At 43.1% G+C, this 15244-nt stretch overlaps 1 protein-coding gene across 4 annotated transcripts in view; it reads right to left on the bottom strand.

Moving 5' to 3' along the window:
* The window catches only part of LOC117079346 (serine/threonine-protein kinase Sgk3), a 196272-nt gene that overhangs the window by 134988 nt on the left and 46040 nt on the right, over nt 1–15244 (bottom strand). For 2 of the 4 annotated variants that reach the window (XM_033203161.1, XM_033203164.1), the window contains exon 1: nt 14127–14537. The exons of the other annotated variants lie outside the window; for them this stretch is intronic. The gene's annotated coding sequence lies outside the window, so the exon portion shown is untranslated. Of the gene's footprint in view, nt 1–14126; nt 14538–15244 lie in introns of those variants that run through there. 4 annotated transcript variants of the gene reach the window in all.

Here is a 15244-nt window from a genome sequence, read left to right as displayed (position 1 = left end):
GATTAATATAAGTGGTACTGGTTATCATTGTTAGGTTTTAGAATATGACAATAGTACTTTTAATCACTGGTAAAGTTCACAGGACATTGGTTACTAATAGCAAGAGTTTGACAGTTCTGCAGTTAACAGCATAAGATATTCAAATTCTATAGGAGTTAACACAATCAGCTTTTAAATCATTTTTTTACAGATAGGGTCTTGCTCTGTCATTCAGGCTGGAGTGCAGCAGAGCAATCATGGCTCACTGTAACCTCAAACTCTTGAGATTAAGCGATCCTCCCGCCTCAGCTTTCCAAATTGTTGGCGCTACAGGCACATGTCACCACACCCAGCTAAACGTAAAATATTAGTCTTTTTCTATTAGGTACAAAATACATATTTAAAACATTTGAATCAGCTTTCTTCTTGAAATCTGGCACAAGTTTCTAGATTAAAGCATTAATATGATTTCACAATGATAAAGTAAAAATGAAAGCCCATTTTCAAACTAATTTAACCACTGCCTCACCAGCAGATGGTACTATGGGTTATTTGTTAATCAATTCTCCCTGTTCTTTCAGATGAGGGGCTTTGAGAGGAGTCAGCTTTTACCCTCTTGTCAGTAACACAGGGGAACCTCGTGGTAAAGCCAGAGAGACCCGTTCAGATCAGCTCTGCCCCATGTTGGCCACAAACAGCAACCTTGGAAACCTCACTATGCCCAAGTGGCTCATCTGCAAAATAAAATGACCTACCCATCCCACAGCGTTATTATGAGTATTTAATAAAATAATGTCTCTAAAGCACCCAGCATATGGTAGGAACCCAATAAATATTAGTGCCTTTTTCTTTGTTCTCTGAGAGGTAAAACACAGGTCATACATGATAAAAACTACAAAACTTCTGATGAAAGAAAATATTTGGTTTAGCATGTATAACTTGAAAAGGGCACAATTATCTAAATACTAAAAGTAAACCAACCTTTATCTTCTAAAAGTACCAAACTCATATAATCTTAAGTAGGCAAAATTATAACCATGATGATAAGACACAAGATATCATGGGAGAAAGATAAACTGATGTTGCAGTAATTGCATTGGTATTATCTAAGAGTTTTTATGAGGAAACAACTGAATATCCACTTGGCAAAATACTGCAGATAATTTCAATTAAATGGTTCTTCCAATAAGCCAGCAATAATTTAAGGTTTGGCTGTATTTGCAGTATGAGAATTTCCTAATGGAAGGCTTCATAATGAATCTTAGTCACAGCATTTGAGAGTGCTGAAGGAGAACAAAGCCATGGCAAGGCGCCTGCAAATTACTACTGGTCCTTTGAGACTAGACTACACATGCATTCTTAAAAAAAAAAAAAAAACAATTTAAAACACAACTTTACTAATGACTTTATATGGGAAAAGAACACTAGATATATATAGATCTAATTTTTAAAAGTCAGGAAACTCCGGGACATGATTTTAAACATTATTTTAACAATGCGTTACATATTCACAGGGTTAAAAAAAGAAAACATAGTGAGAAGTCGGCTTCCCACCCATCCCTATCCACCCAGTTCTTATTCCCCACCCCAAAGAGATAAACACTGACTTTTTTTTCTTTTTTTTTTGAGACAGCTTACTCTGTCACCCAGGCTAGGGTGCAGCGGCACGATCTCGGCTTACTGCAACCTCCATCTCCTGGGATCAAGCAATTTTCCCTGCCTCAGCCTCCCAAATAGCTGGGATTACAGGCACCCGCCACTGTGCCCAGTTAATTTTTTCATTTTGTTTGTTCTGTTTTGTTTTGTTTTGTTTTTGAGACAGAGTCTCGCTCTGTCGCCCAGGCTGGTGTGCAGTAGCTCGATCTCGGCTCACTGCAAGCTCCCGCCTCCTGGGTTCATACCATTCTCCTGCCTCAGCCTCCTGAGTAGCTGGGACTACAGATGCCCACCACCACACCCGGCTAATTTTTGTATTTTTAGTAGAGATGGGGTTTCACCATGTTAGCCAGGATGGTCTCGATCTCCTGACCTTCTGATCCGCCCGCCTTGGCCTCCCACAGTGCTAGGATTACAGGTGTGAGCCACCGCACCCAGCTAATTTTTGTATTTTTAGTAGAGACGGGGTTTTGTCATATTGGCCAGGCTGGACTTGAACTTCTGACTTCAGGTGATCCACCTGCCTTGGCCTCCCAGGCATGAGCCACCATGCCAAACCAACAATGCCAATTTCTTATGTGTCCTTCCAGAGTCCCTTTACATGTAGTCAAGCAAAACATAATATATTCTTATTTTTTCTGATCTTTCCACACAAAAGGTAGCATTTTATACACAACATTCTGCATCTCACAGGCAAATTTTTAATTCTAACATGTCCAGTGAAAGCAATAAATAATTTCAATAGGATAAAGACTTTAGTTTACACTTCAGTGGACTTTATTTTACTTTTTATTAGTTTTTATTTATTTTCTTGAGACGGAGTATTGCTCTGTCACCCAGGCTGGAATGCAGTGGTGAGATCTCAGCTCACTGCAACCTCCGCCTTCTGGGTTCAAGCAATTCTCCCGCCTTAGCCTCCCAAGCAGCTGGGACTACAGGTGTCGACCACCACGCCCAGCTAGTTTTTGTATTTTTAGTAGAGACGAGGTTTTACCATATTGGCCAGGTTGGTCTCAAACTCCTGACCTTGTGATAAGCCTCCCAAAGTGCTGGGATTACAGGCGTAAGCCACCATGCCCAGCCTTAGTGGACTTTTAAAAGGAGAAATAGGCTGGGTATGGCGGCTTACGCCTGTAATCCCAGTGTTTTGGGAAGCTGAGGCAGGAGGGTAGCTTGAGGCCAAGAGTATGACACTAACCTAGGCAACAGGACCCTCACTAGACCCTATCTCTACAAAAAATATTTAAAAATAGCTGGGCATGGTGGTATGAGCTTGTAGTCCTAATACAAAAATTAAAATAAAAGGAAGACTAGAAATAAATGATGTTAATGTTAGCAAAAGTCAGAAATAATAGAAATATAAAGGGGAGATAAAGGGAAAAGGGGGTACAGTCTAATAAATCTTAAAAACTTTTCTCCACTAAAACATTGGAATATCTTGTCTTTCATCAGTAAAAAAATCTCCTTACAGACACACAAAAAATTAAACCAAATATTGGTGAGAAGAGAGAGTGGGATAAAAAGAGATCAATTAGAAATGAGAAAAAGGTACTTGTGTCAGAATGGACTAAATCGTCAACTGTGTTCAACTACATAGATGTAGAATTACAAAACATAAGAGGTATTTTTAACAAATTATAACAGTTGGGCAAAGTGGTTCATGCCTACAATCCCAGCACATTGGGTGGCTAAGGATGTGTGATCACTTCAGCCCAGGAGTTTGAGAGCAGCCTGGGCAACACGGTGAGACCCCATCTCTACAAAAAATAAACAAAATTAGCCGGGTGTGGTGGTGTGTGCTTGTATTCCCAGCTACTTGGGAGGCTGCGGTGGGAGGACTGCTTGAGCCTGGGAGGTTAAGGTTGCAGTGTGCTAAGACTGCACCACTGCACTCCTTCTTACATGACAGAGGAAGACCCTTTTTCTTTTTCTTTTTTTTCTGTTTGAGACGGAGTTTCGCTCTTGTTGCCCAGGCTGGAGTGCAATGGTGCGATCTTGGCTCACCACAACCTCTGCCTCCTGGGCTCAAGCAATTCTCCTGCCTCCCGAGTAGCTGGGATTACAGGCATGCACCACCGATGCCTGGCTAAACTTTTTTTGTATTTTTAGTAGAGACAGGGTTTCACTACGTTGATCAGGCTGGTCTTGAACTCCCGACCTCAGGTGATCCGCCTTGGCCTCCCAAAGTGCTGGGATTACAGGCGTGAGCCACCGCACCCAGCTGACTCTTTTACAAAATAAATAAATAAATAAATAAAAATAACAAAATTTTACTTCTGAATGTTTATTAACAATGGTACCTGATGCAGTTTGGATATTTGTTTCTGCCCAAATCTCATGTTGAACTGTAATCTCCAATGGTGGAGATGAAGTCTGGTGAAAGGTGTTTGGATTATGCAGCAGATCCCTCATGGCTTGGTGCTGTCTTCACCATAATGAGTCATTTAAAAGTGTGTGGCACCTTCACCTTCCCACTCTTGCTCTTGCTCCTGTTCTCACCACATGAGGTCCCTACTCCCCCTTCGTGTTCTGCAATGGTGGTAAGCTTCCTGGGGCCTCCCCAGAAGCAGATGCTTCCTGTACAGCCTGTAGAACCAGGGGCCAATTAAACCTCTTTTCTTATAAATTACTCAGTCTCAGCTATTTTTTTACAGCAATACAAGAACGACCTAATACAGTACCAGTTTAAATAAGTAAATGATATAGCACGCTCATGTCTAAGCCATCATCAATGTTAGCACCATGTTGTTGGGAGGCTGAATAAAAACATCTTTTCAGAGGCCAGGTGCGGTGGCTCACACCTGTAATCGCAGCACTTTGGGAGGCCGAGGCGGGCGGATCATAAGGTCATGAGATCAAGACCATCCTGGCTAACATGGTAAAACCCCGTCTCTACTAAAAATACAAAAATTAGCCAGGCGTGGTGGTACATACCTGTAGTCCCAGCTACCTGGGAGGCTAAGACAGGAGAATCACTTGAACTCAGGAGGTGGTGGTTGCAGTGAGCCGAGATCGCACCACTGCACTCCAGCCTGGGTGACAGAGTGAGACCTCAAGAAAACAAAAAACAAAAACAAACCAAAAACATCTTTACAAAAGCTTTTCCACTGTTGTTTATGAGAAAATAAGCCTTTACTGTCAGTGCAGCTTAAGTAGCTATTGTCTCGGTGTGGAGCTTCCTACACCATCTGGCCCACGCACCTTTACAGGCAAGCTGAAGTTGGTAAGCAGTCAGTTTCCAGGGCCTGATCCTCTATCTCCAACTCTTGTTAAGAGTCTCCAGCAGGGACCTAGAATTCCTGAACCAGTATTGCTTCCTCTGTAAGTCCCAAGGATCTGATCCAAGCTCTCACCAATGCATATCTCTACTGATAAAAATCTGGAAGGAAGTAGTTGGGAATCCTGACATACCACTTCTCAAAGATTGCTAACCTTTGGCCCAAGATACCCTTCTTAGCCTTTAACTTACTTGAAAACAAAAAGGTTATTTTAAAGCCTGATAGAACTTTGGATATATTTTCTAAAAGGAACAGTGGTCATATCTGGGAGTTAGCTTTCAAGACCAAAACACTCTATTCAACCCATAACATGACTGACATCTTTAACTGGGAAAAAAAAAAAAAGCACAAAACAATGCTGTTGCAATGACATGAGCAAAAAAAAAAAAAAAAAAAAAAAAAGATAAATAGCTTTAAATTTTATAGTCCATGCCAATGCTTAAGGAAAAAGAGCTTTTTTAGAGAAGAGGAGGTGGATGTGGACTTCTGTGGATATTTTAAAAGGAATTACTAGGTACTCTCAAGGGCTTTGATGGTTGAAACCACTAGTTCTTTATAATGTCTATGTTTCTTCCCAAACTAAAAGCTTTCCATTTCCTTATTAAAGGCCTGCTCTTAAACGTATTACCATGATTAGTACCCATTTTGCTTAAGACCAACATGAAGAGAGTGGGATAAAGAAAAGACAGAAATTTTCTTAATGCAAGAGGTGGAAGAAGAGCAAAAAAGAACAAGGTTTATAAAGGAGAGCAAACTCTCAGAAAGCAGGGGAGGCCACAACGGGTGCAGGAGCCTACACCTGCTGTAGACCGTGTGCGGTAGATTCTGTACTCACACCTTGGGAGAAGAAAAGCGGATGGATGGAGAGATGTCAGCACAGACCAATGCTGTCTGGAAAGACTGGTCGCTTTAGTATGTGAAGAGGGAGTTGTGTGCATGAAATTATACTAAGTCAAGTGTTACTGACTCTGAAACAGCCTATCATAGGATCACAAGAAACTTCAAGGTCACCTATTCCCACCATTGGTGGCAGTGCTGTTTAAACCAATTATACTATAAATAATGTACTCATTATTAGACGAGTATTTCAAAACATCTCGAGTTCAACTGTTCTAATTTCTTTTTTTGTTTGTTTTGTTTGTGAGACAGGGTCTCACTCTGTCACCCAAGCTGGAGTCCAGTGGCATGATCACAGCTCACTGAAACCTCTACCTCTGCAGCTCAAGCAATCCTCCCACCTTAGCCTTCCCAGTAGCTGGGGCCACAAGTGTGTGCCACCACACCTGGCTAATTTTATGTATAGAGAGAGAAAGAGAGGTTTTTTTTGTTGTTGTTGTTGTTGTTTTGAGACAAGAGTTTTGCTCTTGTCACCCAGGCTGGACTGTAGTGGTGTGATCTTGGCTCACTGCAACCTCCACCTCCCGGGTTCAAGCAATTCTCTTGCCTCAGCCTCCCAAGCAGCTGGGATTACAGGCACCCACCACCACACCCAATTAATTTTTGTATTTTTAGTAAAGAAAGAGTTTCACCACATTGGCCAGGCTGGTCTCAAACTCCTAACCTCAGGTGATCCACCCGCCTTAGCCTCCCAAAGTGCTGGGATTAAAGGCGTGAGCCACCGCGCCTGGTCCAATTTTTTGTATTTTTTGTAGAGACTAGGTTTCACCATGTTGCCCAGGCTGGTCTCAAACTCCTGAGCTCAAGCGATCTGCCCACTTCAACCTCTAAAAGTGCTGGGGTTACAGGCATGAGCTACCATGCCAGGTGTTCTAATTCCTAACTGAAATTTAGAACAGCCACTTTTTCCTTGATTCAAGTCAATTATTTCTGCTTCTCCTTTAGTGATTACAATCAATTACATGTGAACATCCTATCATTTCTCTTCTTAAATATCTTGTATTTTAGATGAACTTAAAATACAAACATTGACGGACTCTCATTAGAAGAACATGTGCTTTATGTTAATTTGGATGGATTTGTCAAGCTATCCACACACCCTTATTCCCTTTATGAGCAGTAGTATAAATTTCCAAGAGTGTTAGCCAGGGCTGGGGCATGGCAGGTGGCCAGGAAACAGTAAAATAACTGGTTCAAAGGTGCACGGAATCTGTGACGTTGGCTGGCTACGTAAGTGCGATTCTCTAACCAACAAAGCAAGTCTGTATAAGGGAAACTTTTTAAAATGGCATTGAAGATATGCACATGCACACACAAATAAAAGCCTAAAAGGACATATTCTAAAATGCTAATAGCGGTTTACCAATGAGTGATAGATTTCCTGGTAATTCTTATTTTCTCTATTTCTTCTTTTATTTGTCCAAAAAAGTATTACTTTGGTGATTTTAAAAGACTCAAAATGGTAAAAATGTTAGCAATAGAAATAACAGAAAATGGATAATCAACTATAAAGCAGAATACTATGCAGCTATCAAAACTAACGATATAGATCTATAGATGTCTATATATAGGTTTAATAAGAAACAGGATGGGCACAGCACAGTGGTTGACATCTGCAATTCCTGCACTTTGGGAGGCAGAGGCAGGAGGATTACTTGAGCCCAGGGGTTCAAGACCAGCCTGGACAACATAGTAAGACCCTGTTTCTACTAAAAATTAAAAATAATTAGTTGGATATGGTGGCACACACCAGTACTTAGGAGGCCAAGGCAGGAGGATCGCTTGAGCCCTAGAGGTCGAAACAGCAGTGAGTCACAATCGTGCCACTGCATTCCAGCCTGGGAGATAGAGTAAAACCCTGTCACACACACACACAAAAATAAATAAATAAATAAATAAATAAAAGAAAATTAAAAAACCAAAATAACAAATTGTGTAAAACAATTCCCATTAAAAAAAAAAAAAACCCTTGTGTGCGTATATAGATACACAAATTTATGTAAGCATGAAAAAGTCTAGAAGGGTATAAAAATAGCAGCAGCAGTGGTTATCTTTGTGGATAAAATTAGAGTAGAGAGGATTTTTTTTTTAAATTACATATGCTTCTCAATTGCTTGAATTTAAGAGCATACATACTTCTTTATCGAGGGTGGATAGGGTCTCAATCTGTCACCTAGGCTGGAGTGCAGTGGCACAATCATAGCTCACCATAACATTGAACTCCTGTACTCAAGCAATCCTCCCACCTCGGTCTTGTATACCTTTACAATTTAAAGTTTAAAAAATGGAAGACAAAACTAAAATTAAAATGGGGGTGAAGATGCATGTGTTTTCTCGGGAAACTAGGAATATGATTCCAAAATTCCCTTTGAGCTGGTCATATATAAAACATACATCTGGCTGGGCATGGTGGCACACGCCTGTAATCCCAGCACTTTGGGAAGCTGAGGCGGGCAGATTATCTGAGGTCGGGAGTTCGAGACTAGCCTGACCAACACGGAGAAACTCTATCTCAACTAAAAATACAAAATTAGCCAGGCGTGGTGGCACGAGTCTGTAATCCCAGGTACTCAGGAGGCTGAGGGAGGAGAATCACTTGAACCTGGGAGGCAGAGGTTGCAGTGAGCCAAAATCGTGCCACTATACTCCAGTGTGGGCAACACAGTAAGAGTCTGTCTCAAAAAAAAAAAAAACCCAAAAACCACATATGTGTGCATTAGATTATATAGACTATATACTGGTCATACACACACACACACACACACATATATATGTTTATCTGCATGTATAGATGCTGAGTTGGAATTTAAATCATTTTAAGTTAATCTTTATCTGTTTTTGGTTAGAAAATAGGGAGGCAGGCCAGGAGCAGTGGGTCATGCCTGTAATCCCAGCACTTTGGGAGGCCGATGTGGGCAGATCACTTGAGGTCAGGAGTTCAAGACCAGCCTTGCCAACATGGTGAAACCCTGTTTCTACTAAAAATACAAAATTAGCCAGGTGTGGTAGTAGGCGCCTGTAGTCCCAGCTACTTTGGAGGCTGAGGCAGAAGAATCGCTTGAACCTCAAAGGTGGAGGTTGTAGTGAGCCGAGATCGTGTCGCTGTACTCCAGCTTGGGTGACAGAGCGAGACTCCATGTCAAAAAAAAAAGAAAAAAAAAATAGGGAGGTAAATAACTATAGTAGGCCAAGCACGGTGGCTCACGCCTGTAATCCCAGCACTTTGGGAGGCTGAGGCGGGTGGAAAACTGAGGCCAGGAGTTTGAGACCAGCCTAGCCAACATAGCGACATCTGTCTCTACCAAAAATACAAAAACAATCAGCTGGGCATGGTGGTGCACAACTGTCGACCCAGCTACTCAGAAGGCTGAGGCACAAGAATTGCTTGAACCTGGGAGGTGGAAGTTGCAGTGAGCTGAGATCATGCCACTGTACTCCAGTCTGGGCAAGACAGCGAGATTCTGTCTCAAAAATAATAATAATAATTAATTAAAAACATAACTAGAATAATAAAGTTCCTTCTCATTTTCAAACTTACGAAGCACCACTGTACAGCCGTCTGCAGACTGGCTAATCAGTGAGTCCTACTTTTGTATATGAATATATTACATATGAAATCCATTTTTCTTTTTTTTTTTTTTTTGAGAAGGAGTCTTATTCTGTCGCTCAGTTTGGAGTGCAGTGGCGCGATCTCGGCTCACTGCAACCTCTGCCTCTCGAGTTCAAGCCATTCTCCTGCCTCAGCTTCCCAAGTAGCTGGGATTACAGGCATGCGCCACCATCTCCAGGTAATTTTGTATTTTTAGTAGAGATGGGGTTTCTCCATGTTGGCCAGGCTGGTCTCAAACTCCTGACCTCAGGTGATCCGCCCGCCTCAGCCTCCCAAAATGCTGGGATTACAGGCGTGAGCCACCGTGCCCGGCCTTTTTTTTCTTTTTCTTTTTTTTTAGAAAAAGAGTTTCACTCTTGTTGCCCAGGCCAGAGCGCAATGGCACAATCTTCGCACACTGAAACCTCCACCTCCTGAGTTCAAGAGATTCTCCTGCCTCAGCCTCCCAAGTAGCTGGGCTTACAGGCATGCGCCACCATTCCCAGCTAATTTATGTATTTTTTTTTTTCAGTAGAGACAGGGTTTCACCATGTTGGCCAGGCTGGTCTCGAACTCCTGACCTCAGGTGATCCACCTGCCTTGGCCTCCCAAAATGCTGGGATTACTGGCGTGAGCCACCTGTGCCTGGCCTCTACATTTTAATTATCTGCCAACAAACTCATCTAGTGGCTTGAAGAAAGAGCTACCCACAAGAACACTTCTGCACTTGATGGTACAAAGTAACTGCCCACCAATATCGTATCATGCCAAGAGATGTTTCTAGTTCTTCTCAAATTTTCATTTCATATAGGTCTTTCCTATATGTACGGCCCTGTCACGGGAAGCACAGCTGCACTGCACAGGAATCCTCTGCCACAAGACCTCACTAACATTACCTATTTCACACACACCTCCATTTTCTGTCTTACATATTATCAGTCCCTCACTCTCTAACAATTCCTCTTGTATCTTCATGTTTCTTTCAGTCACCCCCAATCCCACCCAAGGAAAGCAGATTTTGATTTAGCGTAATAGAATAACAGTGGCTACAAGGAGGTGAACTTAGGCAGGTTTTCAGAACTCTGGAGAAATAGGAAAGGATTTGAGAAATTGGACAAAGGCAAGGATACTGCACACTGCCCTAATTCCCTTTGAAAAGCCTCTGGCTCAGCTTCAGACAGCCAGTACAATTTTACTGGGTGATGCTTTGAATTGGCCTTCAAATCTGATTTCCACATTGTCTTCCTCGGCAATGACAACTGAAAGTTAGCATTGAGTTAAAACTACTTTGACGTGAACTACAAGATGTGGAAGTAGCACCTCTTAGATTTACCACTTTTCTCCATGATACTGGGCAGGGGAGAGTGAAATGAGAGCAAAGTCTCCACCATGAGAAATGGAAAAGGTAAAGGAAAACAGAGACACTGAGTTGCTTAAAATAATACGGGAGTTGTTACATCCGTCAGGAATAACATGTTACATAATTTGAGTTTCATGAATCAGCAGTTTAGTCAGTAATTTACATTAATTTTTTTAAAAAAGAGAAAACATGAGAATTGGAAAAGGTAAAGTGGTTTCTGAAACAAGGCAGGTTTCAGAGGTATTTTATTCCACTCCCACACAGAAAAGCGTTGACAGGCAGATGACTCTGTCTTCATTAAGGGTTTCTTACCGCCTAATACACCTCATGGGAAAGGCCATCCCATCTCTCATCTCTCCCTGATAACCCTTCTCAATTCCTCCCGCCAGGTAATGACCATATTATACTCTCTAATTTAAGGTTTTCCATCTGGAAATCACATACTTTAGGTACAGAGGGCTATGCTTAAAGCATATAAATAGTCGAGGAATTTTGTGTGTATTTTTTAAGACCCTTTATGCTAAAGTCATTGCAATATTTCAATAAAACACATAGTTTTATTTCAAAAAGATTTACAATACCTATGATCACTGAGTTTGAACTTGATCATAAATCTAAGTAGTTCAGAGAGATAAGAAAGCTGTGGCCGGGTACAGTGGTTCACGCCTGTAATCCCAACACTTTGGGAGGCCAAGGCGGGCGGATCTTGAGGTCAGGGGTTTGAGACCAGCCTGACCAACATGGTGACACCCTGTCTCTACTAAAAACACAAAAATTAGCCGGCTGTGGTGGCATGCGCCTGTAGTCCCAGCTACTCAGGCTACTCAGCTACTCAGTCCCAGGCTGAGGCAGGAGAATTACTTGAACCCGGGAGGCAGAGGTTGCAGTGAGCCTAGGCTGTGCTATTGCACTCCAGCCTGGGCGAAACAGCAAGACTCCGTCTCAAAAAAAAAAAAAAAAGAAAAGAAAAAGAGAAAAAGAAAGCTGTCAACACAAACTTAAATACCATGTGTCCGTTCTAAACTCTCAAAATCAGAGAAAAAAAGTAGGATGAAAAAAACACCCCACCTATTTTCTTTTTCAAAAACCAGAGGTGGCAAATCCTAAGAAATGAGTCCAAGGGCATTCCCATCCTTTTTGTAGAAAATGTGCTGTATCAGATACTGTTTGAAATAAGAGAGGCATTGGACTAGGCCTGGAAAATCTCTCAGGCATAAATCAATTACTATGGTATTTTGAGAGACATGTTTTGAAGAGCAAGGTATCTGAAGCCATGAAGAGTCATTCATTCCACAGATGTTTATTACAGGCCTGCACGTGCCAGGCACTGTCCACACACCTGCCCTCCATTCAAGCTCTGCCTCTCACCTGCTGTGCAATCCAGGCTAAAGCACTTTAACATTTCTATGCCTCAGTTTCTTCATCTGTAAAAACAGGTAATAAAAAGTAGTTAAGAGATCAACCACACAAGATCTCGCTGAAGGGTAAATGAGTATGTCTGGAAGCACTTTGCAAGCCATGAAAATGCCATGGGTCATCTGGCTAAACTGAATTCACGAATGACACTAATGCCTGTTGTGCCATAAATTATTAAAATATCAGAGGAACATGAGCCTTCTTGCTTCAAGAGACACTTCATAATCCTATTAAATAAGGCTTATCGGCTCACTTAATCATCTCCGTGAAAAGTTAAATATATGAGAGAGAGATAAGGGAGGGGGCGCAGAAAGGGGGAGAAGGAGTCAGAAAGCTAGTCTGATGTGCAGATTTTGACATTACTTTCATAGTCACCATAATTACAAGAATCATGTCTATCTTAGTCACCCCATTGTGTCTCTAATGGTGCACATTTGAAGAGGGCATGTTATTCTGAAAAAATATCCTCTCTGAATATCTGCAAATCACAAAATGTACACTTATGAGGCTGACCTACCAATTCAATGTTTCCAAGAGCAAATAGCAGTAAAATTACAAAACGTTATTTGTTATGTTGATGTGTGCAAACAAAAATGTTCTATTTTATAGTGCATTTCAAGTTCAATCTGACCCTCATATCTAAACTGTCATATAAATAATTTCACATAAATAATGTCGAACAGATTAGGAACAAAGATCTTTTCAAAAACAAAAGTAGGCTCTATGCAGTGGCAGTTAAAGAAGGGGAAGTTCTGGTGTCTCCAGAGTTAGCCGATGGGCACAATGGCAGTTGAGAGAGACCAAGTTACACAAGTCATTCATGTTCTGGCCAACACCGCTTTGAACAGGTTGCATTCCCAGGAGCTGCAGGCTCCCTTACCCCAGGGAAATGCAGGGGTGGTGGCTTGTCTTACAGAAGTGGTAGCCAAGGGGACCAGAGGCACACCCGGTGCTAAAACACGCCTAAAACTTCTTCTAATGTTTATAGCTCTTCCAACGACATTTGGGGAACTAAAGTATGGATAACCTCTTCATTGCTAGAACCGCTATAATATGTTGACTTAATAATTTGATTTAATATTTATAAAGCACTTAGAAAGAGCCCAGCGCATAGTAAGAGCTATGTAAGTGTTTGGTAAATAAAGGCGGCACCTCCCAGATTGGCTGGGTGAAGGCTCAATCTGGTGAGAAGGAGAGAATCAAAATACACAACAGTCTATTTTTCACTTTGACAAAGATTTAGAAATTACAGTGCTCTGCATTTATTTTGCACCCAAGTGCACCCTAAGTAGTCTCTGGTGCAGGACTGAAATTCTACTCATGGTTCAGAAGTCACCGTGCACAACTCAACGAAAGCGTTTTAAGTTTCAAAAGATGATTCCTTTCTCTTTTCTCTTTCCAAGTAACGATGACTAAAAATGACAGAATCTAAAAATCTCAAAGCACTTCTAGTGGGTACATGCCCATGGCTAAAACTGTGAGAATTAACAGGGCCAGATTCACTTGAAGAGACGTAAGGGTTCAAATCACAGAGAACTTAAAAGATGCAACGTATTAAGATCTCTTAGTACAGATCCGCTGACAACAGGTTAAACGATTCCATCCACCCCACTCTGGCGGCTGCCCCCTCCCCGACCCTCGCAGGTGACTTGCACCCACTTTCGGCTCGGCGTTCCCGGCTCCTCCAGGCTCGGCGGCTGCGTGCGGGTTAACAAGGTCCAGCCACCGACACCCCTTGGACGTTTAGGAATCTCGAGGCAGGATCTGAATTCACCTCGTGGAAACAAAGACCACACTCTCCAGGAGCCGGGGGCTGGGCGAGGGTAGGGCTTTTTCCGAGGACAGGCAGCGGCCAAGGCCCGGGCGGCCCTCGCCCCGCCCCGTCTCCTCCCGCCCCGGGCCGCAGTTGGAGTCCCGGGCGCGCGGACCCTCCCGCCGGTCCCGCACTTACCCGGCCCCGCGGTGCTGCTCCTGGCGCAGTGGGCGCGGAGCCGAACGCACTGCGCTTCCTCCTTCCCGGCAGGGCCGCCGGGCGCCGGCGTTTCCTCCTTGACGCGTCACGGCAGCCGGCGGCTCCTCCCGCGGAGCGTGCGGGAGGCCGAGGACAGCCGAGGAAGGCGCCGGATCCCAGCAGAGCGGCGCGAGCGGCGGGTCGCGGGCAGCCTGTGCGGGGAGGGGCTGCAGGCTGCGTCCCGCTCAGGCCTCCGAAGAAGCCCGCGCTCCTCTCTCTTCCCCGAGGACCCCCGCGAAAGGCCGGGCCGCAGTGCGCTGTCTACCCCCGTCACGCGCTGTGCAAAGTTCAAGAGGACACGGTGGGACCTGTCTGGAGTCACAGACTCCGGTGTTTCCCGCTGCTGCGCCCGCAGTGGCCGCTACCCTGGGGTCCAAGACCCGCACGGGCCAAAGCGCCAGGGCCCAGCGGAGATGACCTGGTGTGTGAAGGGATCAGGACCCCCTGGGTCAGCCCGGGGTGTTGGGGGTTGGCTTGATGTAAACTGGAAACTCAGAGGAGTGAATTAAGTATCCAAATAATTGAGAACAACTGTGATTCATTTAGCATTATTTGGACAGTTTTTCACTTTTTTCATTAGCAGAATTACGGCCCTTGTGTTTATAAACAATCGAGAACTTTCACAAATTGGCAGATCCTGTGTGCAGAGAAATTTCCTTTCCACACATCTTTTTGGATCTACTGACTCTTTTTAATTCCCATTAATCTCCAAGTCAGCCGAGTGCACACTTTACAGCTGCTTATTACTCATTCTTGAATTACAGAAGCTGCATTTTAGACCTGTTTCTCTCTTTTAACAGAGAAGCTGAATGGAGAACTAAGAATTACATGGTTCAATGGATGTGGAGTCAAGTGGTTAAGATTCTGAAGTAGAGTGGGTTGTTTTCTTCGTCCCATGACACTACCGTAATTTAGGTTTTATCAGATATCACTTGAAGATAGACTCAGACAACTACTTAAAGATTCCCATGTGCATATCATGCCTTAGATTTTGAGACAATGATTTGTACTTTAGATCGTATGATTCCAGAGAATTTGCCACAAATCTATGAACAAAT

The sequence above is a fragment of the Trachypithecus francoisi genome, unplaced genomic scaffold, assembly GCF_009764315.1.
Source record: "Trachypithecus francoisi isolate TF-2019V2 unplaced genomic scaffold, Tfra_2.0 Lachesis_group7, whole genome shotgun sequence".
NCBI lineage: Eukaryota > Metazoa > Chordata > Mammalia > Primates > Cercopithecidae > Trachypithecus > Trachypithecus francoisi.
The sequence above is the reverse complement of the archived record's forward strand: the minus strand, read 5'-3'. Positions and strand labels throughout refer to the sequence as shown.